The sequence below is a fragment of the Phaenicophaeus curvirostris genome, chromosome 3, assembly GCF_032191515.1.
Source record: "Phaenicophaeus curvirostris isolate KB17595 chromosome 3, BPBGC_Pcur_1.0, whole genome shotgun sequence".
In the NCBI taxonomy this organism is placed as follows: Eukaryota; Metazoa; Chordata; class Aves; order Cuculiformes; family Cuculidae; genus Phaenicophaeus; species Phaenicophaeus curvirostris.
This window is the reverse complement of record NC_091394.1, coordinates 39,920,459-39,936,996: the sequence shown is the minus strand read 5'-3', so window position 1 is coordinate 39,936,996 and position 16,538 is coordinate 39,920,459.

The following is a 16,538-nucleotide window of genomic DNA, read 5'->3' as shown; positions in this document are numbered from 1 at the left end:
AAAAGATGTCTACTTGTCTACAGTTTCCTTTCAGTTGCTTACATTGCTTGCAAACAAATTTTCACCTTTGCTGCTCCCCAGAGCTGCTGCAGCACTGCAGGAAAGCCTTGTGAAAGGCCATGAAGGGGAGGGGGGAGAGAGGAGATGGGGGAGGAAATAGCAGAGGAGCATGGAAGCTCCAGATATGAAATGTTATTGACTGTCGTACCTCCCACCTGAGTGATCTGCAAGATCTCTGCTCTGCCCAGCTCTGCAGCCAGCATGACCTTGAGGCCCTGTATAGTTGCTTAAACTGCACCTGAGGGGGATTAAGTATCCTGATACCGAGTGATACCCTTGCCAGCTCGGTCTGAAACAGCTTTCACCAGATCAAAGAGCAGGAGGAGGAGGAAGGCAAAGCAGCAGAAAGAGCAGAGCAATGCCTTTCCACCTGGACAGAATAAGCAATAATCCTGATTTAGGTTGCTAGACTTGTCCAGGGCACCACCTGTTAAAAGTCCACGCATGAAATTCTTATGTATGTTTGGATCAGTGTTGATTGCAGCTCACCCATAATTACAGCCTGTCAGAGACATGGATCTAATGGGTTATTTCTGATTTCCAGGCTAAAACCCTACTGCATTTTGTAATCACTTTCTCATCTCCTTTTGAATTTATGGTCACCAGCCATTTGAAATTCAGAACTATATGGGTAGAGGAGATTTAGCACTAAGAAAGTGTCTAATGTGTCTAATGTGTCAGCCAATCTGTTTGCTTCAAATTTTCCTAATCTAAAAACCAATTTGTAACATCATACCATTCAAAATATCCCTGAGCAGTCAACATCAGTTGAGATAACAATGATATTTCTGCTTGCAGGACCTGCATTTCCAAATAACTACGCAAGGGGCTACCACATCAGTTTAAGAGTCACTTATGGTCAGTTGAGGGACACAGATTACAGACAGAAAGTTTTTACTAAAAAGAAATTAAAGACAAATATTCCAGTAACTATTTTCCCATATGTTTCAATTAATAAGCAAATGCATTCTACTTAAAGGATTTGCTTGGAAGTAGTGTTTCCCAATTTTCAGAAAAGAAAACTAATGTTATTTGTAGGTTAGAGAAAGAGCCTCAGAATGTGAGAAAGTCCAAATAATGCCAGGATTTTCTTTCCTTATGCTCTTCATATTCTTTATTAAGGGCAGGTTATCACTTTCTAGAATTTCTATTTCCACTTCAGAGTTAAAAATATTGACAGATTTGATATGCATGTCATGGAATATTGGCATCTCAACAAAACAACCCTGAAATGTATTGATACTCTTACAATACACCAACACTGCGTAGAAAAACATTGCAGTACTCACACACTGCCCTAGATTTAAGAGGAACACGTGGATGGAAACCTGATCATTTCCTCAAAGCTACCTTTTATTTCTCCCTGCCCTGCAATTCCACTCATCTGCAGCTATCCATCCTCCCTAAATTTACAATCAGAGTGTGTGAGGCTTAAAAGCTGGTTTGAACATCCCACCTAACTCATTAGCATTTAATTCAAAGAGTCAACTGCTCACATACAAGTGTTAAAAGAAAAAGCAAATACGGAGGGCACAGGTGCACAAATTTATGTGTAGTGAGACAAAATACTTACAGGCTCAAGAAAAGGCCTAGCTGTCCTCCGTCACCTAAGTAGTGAAATAATGCCCTAAAACTATGTTGCTATGAAAAAGACTTTATACAAACAAATAAGGAAAGCTGATCTGTTCATTTACTGGGCAGAGTGACATCAGTATGACATCAGCAGCAGCCAATCACAGTGCTTCATGTGTATCTGGTGTTCTTGCACTATTTCATATTTATGGATAAACACCAGGAAGGTGTTAACCCTAAGCTGTGTTTTTCTTCCCCATCACATTCTAAATAAAGCAGCTACTTCAGCATCAGACCTGATAAAATAAAATAAAATATCAAAACATAGCAGCCTCTAATCTCGGCATGTTCTCTGACAAATCTAAAAACAATACGTGGAAAGCAGGGCAGAGAGCAGCTGGAGCTACGTGTCCAAGCTTCCTGAAAACCTGTAGGCAGCCCAGAGCTTCAGCTCCTCTCCTCCTTGGTTAGAAGATGCAGAAACAAGAGAAAAAATGCACATAGGGTCAAACACTGGGTCACAGCTTCCGTTGTCACTGAAAAAATGAACGCAATTGTTATTTCCATCTAAGGCATTTTAAACTATCTGAACAAGTGAAGTACTGTTCCTTTTCCTCCAATATCACTGTCTCCTCTGACTTATTGGGGGCAGGGGAGGAGAATGGGGGAAGAGCTATTTTAAGGCATGAATTGAAGCCTATTGCTCGCTGAGATAACACACAATCCCAGGTAGGTGAGGCGAGAATAGTTTGGGCAGACCATGACAGGCTATGGATACTCACACCAGCACCCAGGCTTTCACAGCTGGCTCTAGGGGCAGAGGAAAGAGCTAGCAACCTGCACATCTGTAATCCTAAGAACCTACATACTCCCAAGCTGGCTCTTGCCAAAGCTTGAGCCTTTAGCAGCTTGCTGCTCTGGCAAAGCCAATAGTGTAACAGGGCTAATGAGGAAGTTTTTCCTTCCTTAGCAGCAGTAGTATTATTTCCAAAAGAAAAATTTGGGAAGCTTCTTATGGTGTCAAGCAAAACTAAAACCAATCTGCCACAATCCTTTCCCATAAACACACCTTAGCGCATGAACTGGCCACCCTAAGTCACGTGTGAAGGTATACGTATAGACACACACACACGCGTCTCCAAGTTTACACAAGCCTCCTAACACAATCCTTTTTCAACTTCCAAACCTTCACTGCAAAAGCAGGATTTCTGACACAGCAGCCTCAGCTGGAAGCAAACGTAAGGCCAAGTTGAGCACACTGCCTTTGAGGTGAACTGGCATCTCTCAGACTGATATCCCATTCTCATCAATAGACTTAGAAAATTTTCTAAAGAAAAAAGAAATGGCCAAAGCCAACTCTATATATATCTCTTCCAGGTATTTTGAAACACTTAATCTCTCTGCTCATACAAAATACATTTGTAAGCATTCTGATTATCTTATGCACCATCTTACAATTAACATGGCTCAAAGGAGCAGAGGGTGCAACGTAAATATAAAGGTAATGAACTGACTTAAAAGGCAGAATATAATGCAAAACCACAGTTTTAATTGGCGAGTGTTGTATCCTGCTGCCACTTAATCAAACCCCAGTCATTTTAGTTGTATTATATTGCTCAGAGCTAAAGCCTGGTAAGCTGGTTCTGCCATTTAACTACTTTTTGTTCAGCTATATATTCTTTACATCTAAATAGCACCACATTAGAAACAAATATAACTGAAGCGCATCACATTATCATATACATGTGCCTTCTGTCCTCCAAGACATTCTCTGCTAGTCCAGGAGTCCACATTGGACAGCCAATCAAGATAGTTTTATTGCTGCAGGAAAGGAAATTCCAGACTCTTGCCAGGCTTTATCTATAGCTCCTTTGTGTGAGCTATTAATGGATAAAGGTACAGAAACTCTACCTGTGTCTGCTACTCAGGTGGTCGCTCAGCCCTATACACTAAGTATTACAGAATAAATAGGAATATTTTTGCAAAAGAAGCTTGAAGGGGAAAAAACAAATGCATGTCAGGTGGTAGGCCCACAGTTGTGGTCCAAAACCCATGAGGGAGATTTTAGGTACCTGACATGGCATGGAAGTTTTCTGGAAGAAGGGAATTTGTTTCAAAAAACATGCTTAAATACAGTATAAGCCTGCTTTCTATTACGGGCTCTACTTCCAAAGAATACAGCTACTTTCTCAGAAGTTACCAGCTCACTCCGGGAAGATGCACTAGTAAAAAGCTCCACTCATACAGGGATGAGCTAAACTTGAACGATCACGATGATTTATGAGATCAATTAGAGAACTCCATCCAGAGATATTCTTTTCACCATACTCACAGCACTACTGCTTATTTTTGTTTTCAGGATCTAAAAACAAACCATGGAAATGTAAAATCTGGCTTACTTGTCAGTTACCACTGCTGGCCAATAATTACTCAACTTCTGTGTTTTTTCACAAGAGCATTGTTGAAAGCATTTATAAATTGTTGAAGCATTTATAAATCTCAAATATACTCAGTAAGTTAAGAGTAGAACATTTGGACTACCATCACACAAGAGTGAAATAAACTTAATAACTAGATGAAATACAGTACTTCTAGCTACCATAGGCCTTACAGCCACTCTACAAGATTAACTGCAATAGAGAGGGCAAGTTTTCGGAGGTGGGGAAGAGGGGAGGCAGCAGACAGTACATTTTGTTTCTCTACTTTTTGAGGGTGAATAAGAGCAAGCTCTACAGTTCTCAGAACCTGCAAAAACCCACAAAATACAGAAATAGTGATGTAGTTTATGCATTCAAATTTCTTTAGAAATCTTTCCAGTTTCCATATTTCATATTATTTACTCCAACAGAAAATCTGTAGTTAATACTTGGTGGAGCAGAGATTTATAGAAAGGCTCCTCAGTCTTCAGATGACTAGAAAACTTTTGTAATATGCTAAATATAGACACTATAGACCAGTGACCTGGGCAGAATAATTAGAAGACTGAAGCCTCAGGAAGGGTCCAAATTTGAGTAAGGAAATATGTAACAGCTGTACTTCAACTGCACAATAACAAACTTTTTTAATGACAAAGACCCTTTTTGTGCATTTTGCCATTTCCTGAACAAGCTTTCATAAGAGACAGGAAGCCTGGACATAAGGCTGAGCAGTTCCTCTAACACTGAAAAGAATGAAGAATCACAGTCATTATTATTTTAAGTTACATACCAGAGCAGAATCTCAGTTCTTTTATTTATAATGTTTTGAACCAGCTTCTATAAACTTTTATTAAAAAATGCCTCTGATTAAAATCACATGGTAAAAAAGATTCTGCTGGCAAGCCTGCTTTCTCCCCTTCTCACATGAACACACATCACAAATTCACCACCACAGCAAAGGGGGAGCAATTGTAGCTTCAATTATTTGCTGTGTTGGAAAAGAAAGAAGGGCGAGACTACGTGAGAGAAGTAGTTCTGGGTTCACAAGCACCCACTCTAAAGCAGAAAGTAATGTGAAAGGTAGGAAGACTATTCCCATTCCTACAAAAATGTCTGAGGTCATTTAAAAGCATTAATAAATCTTCTCATATTTGTAACCAATCATTTCCTCCTATTATCTAAGCCAATTTGAGGGCATATGTTAAAGCATCAGCATTCAGAGACAGGGTAAAAAATAAGCAATTTATCCAGCTGTTTATTCATAACTGCTCCCTGAAGGACAGCTACTGCACAAGCATGGGCAAGCCCTTCTGGAGGCAAGCCAGCAGCCAGAACCTCTCCATCACACCAAAGGCACAGGCAGCACAGGCATGCTTTGGCACTGCTCAGCCAGAAGCTGGTGACACGCGCACACAAACACACAACACACTCGCATGTGCACACACTCCTTGTGTGTCTTCTCACCAGGCTGACTGCACTGCAGCCAAATAAGGCACCCAAAAGTCTGCAGTGTTACTTGGCAGGTGGTCCAGAGGAGGAAGGAAGCCTCTGCTCCTTCCCTGAGGGCTCAAACTGACAGAGGCAGTGAACCTCCCCCATCGCTCCCCTGCCACCCCTGTGAATAACTGACCAGCTCCCTCACCCTCACATCCTTAAGGCTCCCTTCAGCCTGAGGGTGGTGGAAAAAGTGATTCAGTGGCTGGCCCTGGTGTTTTGCTGTGACCATCGTTCACGCTGCTGGCTTTGAATAGACTAAGCCCTAACTTTTCATCTTATAAGCCCTTTTCCACCAAAAAAAAAGTGTAAAAAAATTGACAAACCATTGACAGATATACCTCTAACACAGTTCATTCTCAGAAGTCAAAGTAATTTTTAACAGACCTAAAATACCAATTTGCTGTTTTATGTTAGTTACCAGAATTCAATCCTATAAGAGGAAACACGGGCAATTCTGCTGATCAGTTTATCTCCCTGTTCCCATTCAAATGAATAATTTGTTATTGTAATCAACGGTTACATATTTTGGCTGACAAATCTTTGACCCTCTGACTTCCAAGACTAAGCATTATTTAGTACATCCTTAAAAGGCAAATTACTGTGACAGATCAAAACTCTTGCTTTGGTCACTAAGCAATTATTTTTCAAGAAAGAAAAGAAAAATCTCTTTCATTCCCAACACTTTTTCCATTCATATTTTTTACTTCACATGTGGCAGCAGAGTTGGTGAGATACACAAGCTACAGATACACCTGCACTGATATAGACTTACTCAAGAACAGCTATACAGTTAACTCCCAAACACTGCAGCAGCCTGAATCCTCCCATCTACTTTTAGAAGGAGAAAAGGGCTACCTTCCCATTAAGACTTCCCTGCAAGGAGACAAGAAAAGGTGTCAATTAATACCGAGTGCTCTGGCTGCAGGCTGTATGCATAGGTATTTGCCCACAGGCAATCAGACAGAAGAAATTTGCCCCACATCAGGTGGGTGCTGGGTGACCTAAATTACCTCATTAAGAACAGGATCCTGCTTGTCTCAACTTTATCACCCCAGAAATGAGGCATCTCCTCAGTGATGACAGATTAACAAGGCAGCCTGTCTGGTGCAGGTCAACAGCTGAAAACACCTCTTCAAGGACAGCAGAGCCCCCATGCCTGCAGCTCGCCCAGGGAAGCCCCATTCTGTTTGCTCTGACTGGAGTAGGTTTGAAGCATTCAGCACCTTGCACCCAAAGACCTGGAATATTCAGTCTCCCAATTTCTATACAATGTTATTTTATTTCTCTTGAGGCATATGATGATCTATAGTCACATGGCTCAATGTATAAAAAATTTAAGGCATTTATTTTTGCAGCGGTAGAGCTGTGCAATAAATACCCTACTGAAATTCATTCCAAGAGCTATCATGAAAGCATTATCAAAAAGGCAGATTATTTTCTTATATTTTTTATTGGACCATTCATCTTCTGTTTCAAAATACCTAAAAGCACAAGTCCACACTCAAGAATAACATAGAAAATAAGTAAATGAAGTAGTTTCTTAATTGCAATAATGCTGCCTTTCTAATCATTAGACTAATGGCTTTCAAGGCATTCCTTTGGCTAGAAAAAGTTATTTTAAGAGGGGGGAAGTTTGCTCCAGGCTTAGGCCTCATATGCCAAGTTTCAGTTGGCAGTGAATTTAAATGGCTGAGTTATTAAACCCTTGAAAGCAAAAATTTATAATGGAAATCCTGACACAGAAACAGCTATAGCTAACAGCACAGATGACACTCTTCTAATACATTAGTTATCCCCCGTTAACCTATTCCTAGGAGCTTAAGATTCACTCAAATTGGAAGTCAAAGGCTTTGCATATGTACAGCCATTCCCACTTTGTCAAGAACCTGAAGTACTTGATCAGTAGGATAGCCCAGGTTTGGGATTTTTATCTTTTGGCTGTTGTTTTTGGTTTGGGTTTTGGGTTGTTTTTTTAGAAGGTCGACTATTTTGGAAGAGTACAGGGAAGAGATCTAATTAAGGCACATATACAAGGAAGAACAGAAAGAAGAATGAATATACAGTTTGAAGAATGTAAGAAATAGGAGAAGAGTAACAGGGACAAGAAAAACTGATCTCAAGAGAGGAAGAAGTGGAAAAGAAAATCCATGTTCATGAAAGAACAGGAAAAACACATAAGAGAACAAGAGCACAGGAGACAGCAGAGCAAACAGAAACAAAGAACTGGAAAAGAGAAGAAAGAAAAAGTATTTTTAATACAAACTTAATAGGAACACATTGCTTAGACAAAAAGGAGAGGTTAGGCAGCATAAAAAGAAAAGAATCAGATTCAAAAAGCATACTACTGGTATCTGGTTGGGGGGTTTGTATCTTTCTCTGTGCATTCAATTGTGCTGCATTCCTCTGGCAAAAGTCCAAAAATTCTGTCACCTGTCAATGCCAGGAAAGAGGTGACCAAAACATTTTGCACTTTCAGCTAAAGTCACAGAATCACAGAATCACAGAATAACCAGGTTGGAAGAGACCCACCGGATCACCGAGTCCAACCGTTCCTACCAAACACTAAACCATATCCCTCAGCACCTCGTCCACCCGTGCCTTAAACACCTCCAGGGAAGGTGACTCAACCACCTCCCTGGGCAGCCTGTTCCAGTGCCCAACGACCCTTTCTGTAAAGAATTTTTTCCTAACGTCTAGCCTAAACCTCCCCTGGCGGAGCTTGAAGCCATTCCCTCTTGTCCTGTCCCCTGTCACTTGGGAGAAGAGGCCAGCACCCTCCTCTCTACAACGTCCTTTCAAGTAGTTGTAGAGAGCAATGAGGTCACCCCTCAGCCTCCTCTTCTCCAGGCTAAACAACCCCAGCTCTCTCAGCCGCTCCTCATAAGGCCTGTTCTCCAGCCCTTTCACCAGCTTTGTTGTCAAACAGCTGCTTGTTCTGGGGTAAATCCTGAAATTAACAAAGGACTTTCTTTAATCTGCCTGTCTCAATTGCAAGAAAACATGGCTTGTGTTTCAGATTTCATGTTAATAAATACCACCATCATCCAAAATGACTAAGTGATGCTAGGGTGCTTTCAAACCAAGATGGAGAGATTCACAAGTAATCAAAGTACTCTGCATGAGTCATTTTCTGCCCATATGCTCACAAAAAAAACAGCATATGAAACTGAAGTTCCAGGTCATTACAGGTAAGCATAATATTTTAAGCAGTGTAGGAAGAGGGTGGATTTTGTTTTGCTTTTACTAAACATCATATAGAAGAACAACACATACACTGGAATTAGCAGAGGGGGTGAGGAGGAAAGCGTGAGTGATCTGAAGGAATTCAGATGATTTGGAGGCATGGCTACAAGGCCAGCACAAGGCAAACTGCAGTATTATGAGGCTTTGAAAGCTTTAAGAAGCCAAAATGAGATCCCGAGGTTCTCCTGGATGCTCCACATTCCCAGCTATTTTTATACATCACCGAGAACTGTGGAAGCCCCATACTACAAGCAGAAGCCATTTCTCTTTCAATAAATTATGTCAATGAGGCATTATTTTCAGAAAAAGGAAAAAGCCCCTTCCCTCTCCTCCCTCCATCCACAGTATTTTATTTAAGGGTATGTTATTCTGAAGCTAATAGCTCTCACAGTCACTAGGTCAAACAGTCAGAAGCAGCAGTAATTCTTGAGCAGCTCTGAAGCTCAGTCTTAAAAGCCACTTGAATCACACATGCTGAGATCTCCCTCCCAGTGGGGCTTATCCCATGCTCACCCCACCATTACCCTTCTGCTTTGAAGTGAAGTGTTGCAGGGTCAGGCAATAAGTATGCAAAGCCTGAGCTAAGTTTTCAGGCAATACTATTGAATGGTAATGCTATTTCCTATTAAAAAACAAGACATTGGTTATTTTGAATGCACTGGGTATAAATACTAGATGACAGGAAAATGAACTTATTTAATCTCTGGAAAAATAAATGGTACACAGGTTTCTGCTTGTTTGCTACTGTAACATTTGGCACAATCTCATTGGAAGGATTGTGTCATACTGACGGATTAATGAGCTAGGAGAAACGGACAGATAAATACAGAATAAGCAAGCGACCTGCACTGACAGAGTTACTGCAAGTAAAGGCTTCACGTCTCGCCTGTATTTGTCAGTGCTCAGCAGACTCAACAAATGATAAAATACAAATGGAACAAAGCCAGAATATAATTTCACAGGCAGACAGGATTATTTTTAAAAAATTATGCTTCATACCATCAAAATAGGTTTCATATATATACACACACATATGTATATGTGACAGAGAGAAGGAAAGGGATTCCCAAAATATAAGAACAAAAATCAAAATCAGGACCTAATGAATGTTACAAGGGAAAGATATATATCCTCTTTTACCTCCTTTCCATTCCTTAACCAAGACTTTTCTGACTTAACTTTAAATCACCTTAGAGTAATGATTAATCCTGTCAAGTTATTATAGCATACATTCTCTTTTCTATAAGAAACTAAAAAGAAAACAGTTTAAGCTTCTTGTGTAAGTTTAACCAGTTAATTATTTTCTAACATTTTGCCTGTGCAAATAAAAAAAACCATTAGATTAAAAAGAGTAAGTATCAAATGTTGGTTCCCATAGAATGCTTTGTGTTTATGATCCATTTCTGAATTGTGTTAACTGACCAAAAACAACCTATTCTAAAACCAAATAAGGAATTCCAAAATTCACAAAGCTTTGTAACCTACTTAACAAAACTAGGAGAGCAGCCTAAAGTTCTGTCTACTCTAGAAAACTGGAGCAACTACCAAGTTCAAGACTTTCTATTAAGAAAAATAATAATTAAAAAAAAAAGCTGAAGTATTTCAGAAAGAATGAAAAAAAGAAGAAGATTTTGAGTCCTGTCTTCCTAACCATTCAAAAGTGACAAATTTCAAAGCCATAAATCTTACAGTCAGGTTAACGAAAACGTTAAAAAGCATGGATTGTTTCTCAGATCTGTTTGTTCATCTCTAAATCAATATTTTCTATGATTCCTTGCAAAAAAAAGCATTAAAAATGGCATGCACTCTACTTTGTAAAGTATTGGCATTTCCATGACTTTCAAAACATGCAGTGCAGCTGTGCTTGGTTTGTGTTTTCTTTCTTCAGGACAACTAACAAGTTTCAAAACATTGTATTCCTGCAAAGAGATGCTGAAGGCAGCCACATCTGAACCCAGGCACGATGAACACAGAGGACTGCAGTGGTTATTCCCTTGACACAAGCTCATTTTTGTGCCCAGAGGCTGCCCACCCAGCAACAGGCTAGGCAGGCCTGAATAGAAGGCTACTCTGAGCATAAAAATGCTGTCCTGGATCTGCGAAGCTGTGAGCTACTTTGTCAAAGAAGTTATTTCACAGGAGGGTTTTCTAGCTGAAAAGGAGATCTCCCTGGGATAGGAAAGGCTGAACTCTGCTGTGATCCCAAGCTGACATGAGGCACGCAGCAAATGCACCGTCTACTGTAATAATAGCATGCAGATGGTAACATAGAGGCAACAAGAATTATGCCAGCCATTACCTTAACCAATTATTTATCCAACAAGACAAATGCAGAAAAGCAGCAGTTCGAGACCACCGCTGAATATTGCCCCACACCATCAGTATCTCCCTGCACTTGCAATGACATTCAGATCCAGAAGTTCAGAGCTCCCCCGCACCTTGTGTGACCCTCAATCTTTTGGCCTCTTCTAGCAATAGAATTGCCTCCAGTACACTGGAGATCGCCTCTGTCACCTTTGCATTTGGTGACATGAAATGCAAAAGAAATGAGATGAGTTCAAAGACTGAATTCAAGCAGGAGCAATGGACAGTGAAGCAGTTGTGTTGGCTTACGTAAAGCAGCCTTTCAACTTTGAAGAGGTGTAGACAAGCATGTCTGAAATAATGCACTGAAGCAAAATAACAACACATCACCATAGCCAGAAGAGGCCTAACATAGGAGCCTCATCTGTTATTTTAATTATTTGTTGGTTATTTCTTGTATTATTCAGTCAGAAGACTTCTTTTTCAGAGTTCTTTTTGTTTATGGCCTATGATGCTCTAAAAGATCATTAACATCCACAAGCTATTCTCAGCTTAGGTAGCAGCAGCAACTTCTTTTTCACCAAAAGGAAATTATGATCATTGAGAAATGAAAATTTCAAGCCAGAATGTCTCAGCAGTTCTTGGATGCTGAGAAACTATTCTAACATATTCTTCTTCAACACTATTTTTATAAGAGATTGTGATAGTTAAATAAATACATAGAATAATAAATATATGTAAAAATTTAGGACACACCTGATTATAATGGGCAAGTTACTTGCTTTTTTACTAAAAAAGCCTTCTGTTTGATGTGTATGTGTGCAACAAGAGGCAATGTAACAACAGGCAAAGCAAGGTAAATACAGAACAACACCACAGTGAAATCTTTGAGTTGCATTTAGTATTAAACATTTCAATAGTGCAACAGACTTTCCCATGTTTTTACATCATACTTTTACACCAATGGCAGTTCATCCTTTTAAAGAAATGGGGAACAAGGATGAAGGGAGATTACTTGTGACATTTTGTTTTACTCTATGAGGGCTTTTTAAATTCTACGGTTTATTAAACAAGAAGGATACAGGAAATTCATAGAGCACACTAATAGAAAAAAATTAGCAGATCACCCAGTAATGTACTGTTTGGCAACTGAAAGTAGGCTTATTTGGCTATAGTCTGTTTAGCTTCATACATAGAAGGGATCCTGATCTTTATCTGTCATAGAAGCATAGAATAGTTTGGGTTGGAAGGGACCTTAAAGATCATCTAATTCCAGCACCCCTGCAATGGGCTGGGACATGTCCCACTAGATCAGGCTGCCCACGCCTAATCTATGCACATGTACAGATCACTGCAGTAAGAATAAAATAATGTCTGGGTAGGGATCATATTTTTAACAATCTATTTGCCTATTTAAATGCATTTAGCTGCATGCTACTTGTTCAAAAGTGGTCAAACTTTGGGACATTCCATTTCATTTCTTCTGTTGCAAAACTGATAGAAGCAGAGTCTATCAGCGAGGGGGGACCACAGAGATCAAAAACTAAAGCAATACCCACTTTGCCTGAAAATTATGCAGTAGACTTCTTCATAGAAAAAAGACACTAATGGAGTATACTCAAATACTTTCTGTATTTTTCTAGAAGTGGATATCTGAGATGCAGATGGAAGAACCAACAAAAACTTGTCAGAACAGGTAGCTTGGAGGCCAGGTGCACACCACCTGCATATCAGACAGCCAAGCTTCTGGGCACTTGCAGGCAGCACACTTACAGATGTACTGTTAGAAGTCAAAATTTCTGTGTACCCTGTTACTTAGGATCTTCTGGTCTCCTTCCTTTCTTGGGGACACTGACTTCACAGAGTATTAATCTGGAAGAAGTGTTTATTTGATTTTTGGTGGTTCTTCAGTGGTCTTTGCCAATTCCTTTCAATTTTCTCTAGATAACATTTTTTTCTTTCTAGTTACTTTCAACATACAACACTAGACTGTTTGTCACCTTATGGAGGGAACTGGCTTTAAAATGATGGTCTAGGGGGTCTTCTTCAAGCTGTGCGATGTTGAAACTCCTGCCAGAGGATGCAGTAGTATTACAATAGCTTTGAGCTTCCAAGGGCTAGACTAAAGCAGTCTATTCAGGATTTAGGCAATAGAGTAAGGAAAGACAGGTGGGCTTTGATCTGTCTTTCACTGCTATTAAACTCAGCAACTAGTTACGAGCCAAAGACACATTTGACAACCAGAGACAGTTATTTTAACTCATTTTTCTACTATGACTGTTTATCCTTTCCAAATAACTTCTTCCAAGCAGTAAAGGCTTCCAAGTTTCTGAATCTCCATCAGCTAATAAAACTGAACCTGAAGACCCCGAGATGTAACAGAAAAATTGAAGTGCACATCCAATATTTCCTTGATTTCATAATTAAAGTCTGGAGAATAAATCAGTGGGCCTCACTTTGAGCATGTGTCTTCAGAAAGCGAGGAACATGATCAACAAACTCACCGAATCTTCATTCTTCCCTTTGGCACAGCAGATTCTCTTCTTTGCCTAAATGTGAGTCCTAGGCCATTTTTCGGCAATGGTGAAAGGCAGCGTCTACAAGTAACAGGACTAAACTTTTAGTAATATTTTTGAAGACCAAGCAGAGAAATGATTGCCTGCTATCACAGTGATACTATCTGCAGTTACTAAGATACTGGGTATCACGTGAAGTTAAAATCATGGGAAAAAAGATGCATGAAGGGGTAGTGTTGCCACATGCTCAAAATTTTATCACAAGTTTTATGGATTTGGTGGGGTTTTCTTACATACTTAAACAGCTAACTCAGCAGTCACATAAATTACTTGAGAAACAGCTCTCCCAAGCCTCTCATTTATGAAGGGAAGTTCTAACAATAAAGACCTCCAGCATATCACCATCTGATCAAAGTTTTGCTTTGGATTTAAAAATTGATGCTCCACTGCAACCCTAACATGCACACTCACAAAATGGATCAAACTCTTCTCAGACTTGATACTGAAGTCACCAGTGCAGCAACTCCTCCAATAAAAATCCAACACCCTGCTAAAAACACACATCCTTTTGCTCTGAGTAGGATGAGGCTAAGCAGTAGGTGAAGAGCTGATTATCCTTGTGTGTAGAAGAAAATATAATGAATGGGAAGACAGCTTGTAGACTTTGTCACTGCACATCAGTGTGCCAAATCTGTATGTTAAAATATTTTAAAACAAGGTAAGAAAAGCATTACAATGCCCACTTGATAAAACCACCTAACCTTACATGTTATTAACTGCCATCCATTTCTGAGTTTGATAGAGGTTTTTTCAGTTTACTTTTACCAGTTTTCAATTTCAGTCAGTATGCTAACTTTCACAAACTAAAGTTGATTACAATGGTGTTTTATGCTAAGGTTTCAAAAGACAATCTTATATGTTACTCGCCCAAAATCAAGTCACGTTATATGAACTGCAGTCTCTTCCTCCTCCTTGTAATATAATTTTGACAAAATAAAAGCACACTTTCCTATTTTTTCTGGCCCGATTTCCAGATTTAACTACCTAAACTATTTAACATTTATGATCCTGTTACCCAGATATATATTTTCTAACTGGTTTCTTTTTTTCAGATACACGCATATTCTGTTTTTAAATCTATCACCTTATTCATTGGTGTATGTGTTTACATGAGGGCTAAAATCAAGGCTCACTGAGCAGAAGTTCCTGGTTCTCCTTCCTTTGCCCGTCTGTGTGGAAGGGCAGCAGATAATCTTTTCATCTTGCTTCTTTTGCCCAATTCATGAGTTATTTCACAACTCATCCAGTAGAGTGGCCAGTACTATTTGAAATTCATTCAGATAATCTTCCCAAATCCTTCAGATCTAGATAATATGAACTTGCTGATAATTTTCAAGCGGCATTCTTAAAATCCCTTCTACGAGCAATCGGGTTTGCAAGACTGATAGTCCTTCCCCCATCTGGACCTTGCACTGTCTCTCATTAGGAGCATTTTGAACTCACCCTTTACTGGCACGTGACTCCTACAGCCATCAAGCAGCACAGAAAATGCAAGCAAACACATGCACACACACACGGTCCCTTTCTCATTTGGAAAAGGTTAATTAGAGAAAAAAAAACATTTAAGAACTCAAGCATGTTATTTTTCTCATTTACAAGCAGTCAGTTTTAAAATACTTTGAGAATTACTACTCTCCAGTCCTACTGTGTGCAATTCAGGGGAAAAAAAAGACTAAAGAAAAGATATTGGGTATTGATGACTGCAGCACGAACAGCTTAATTTATAATAATGCATTTCCATTAATATCCAGTGTTGCTTTATTTTTTTTGTTAAATGATCCACCACCACTAGTTGCAAATATACAGAGAACACACAGCTGTGGACATCATGCTCTGTCACAGACTAACAAACAGCTCAAAAGGAAAGATTTCAATTATCACCCTCAAAGCATACCACTCCTACTGGAAAGATACTGCAATCATGAATTAAATTTATATTAAAAATAATATCCTGCATTTTACATTCTAAATTAAAACAGATGAAAATAAAACCTTTGAAAATAACTTTGGGTAGTGCTTCATTTATATATACAGCTAAAGCAGACACTTTCTCAGGCACTTCTGCCAAATTTGACTGGTTCTTCTGCCCTGTGTTTTAATTACTGTACGCGTTTTCCTGTTGCGGTTAGGAATATCCATTACACACTTGAACAGCCAACAGTATGAGAAAGTGTGCTTTTTTTTATTAAGCCTAGTGGTATTTCAAATCACGATGTGATATTGGCGAAGCTCTACAGCTTGCAGATGCTTCTGCTTTATAGTGCTATAAGATAGTCTTTACACACCCATGACCCATATCTGACCTTGGCTGCAGCAACACACAGCACATCCAGTGCAACCTCACAAATGTAAGGGAAGCTACACAGCATTGCATTCAAGCCAATATTATGCTTAAATACCACCGCACTTCTACTATGGCACTTATATTAAAGCCAACTTCAATAAACATTTTCTTCTCAAAAGGACTGATTTGTTTGGAGTTAGATTCCTTGTATCCCCATACCTCCTGTACAAATGCACAAAAATCAATCCTGCCAAGAACTCAGTTTACACAGCATAACCCTGTACCACTGTCCCCAGAGAATCTTAGCCTCCTAATTTATGGGTTGAATTTCAAACTTGATAACAGTTATTTTTTAAGTTCAAGAATCCATGTCAGACAACAAGGTTTGGAGATCCCCCCTTTTGTAGCCCAAGTTATAAGTTTCCAACCCACTTATAAAGTTAAACAGGGAATTTCAAGTGCAAAAAATATAAACTGCAATCCAGTCCTTGCTTTGCTTGGCTTAACTGCTGAGTTACCTCCCAAGGCAGCCAGATGCATACAGCTAGTGGAACTGGAGTTTCAGATAATTGCATTTGGTGAGGT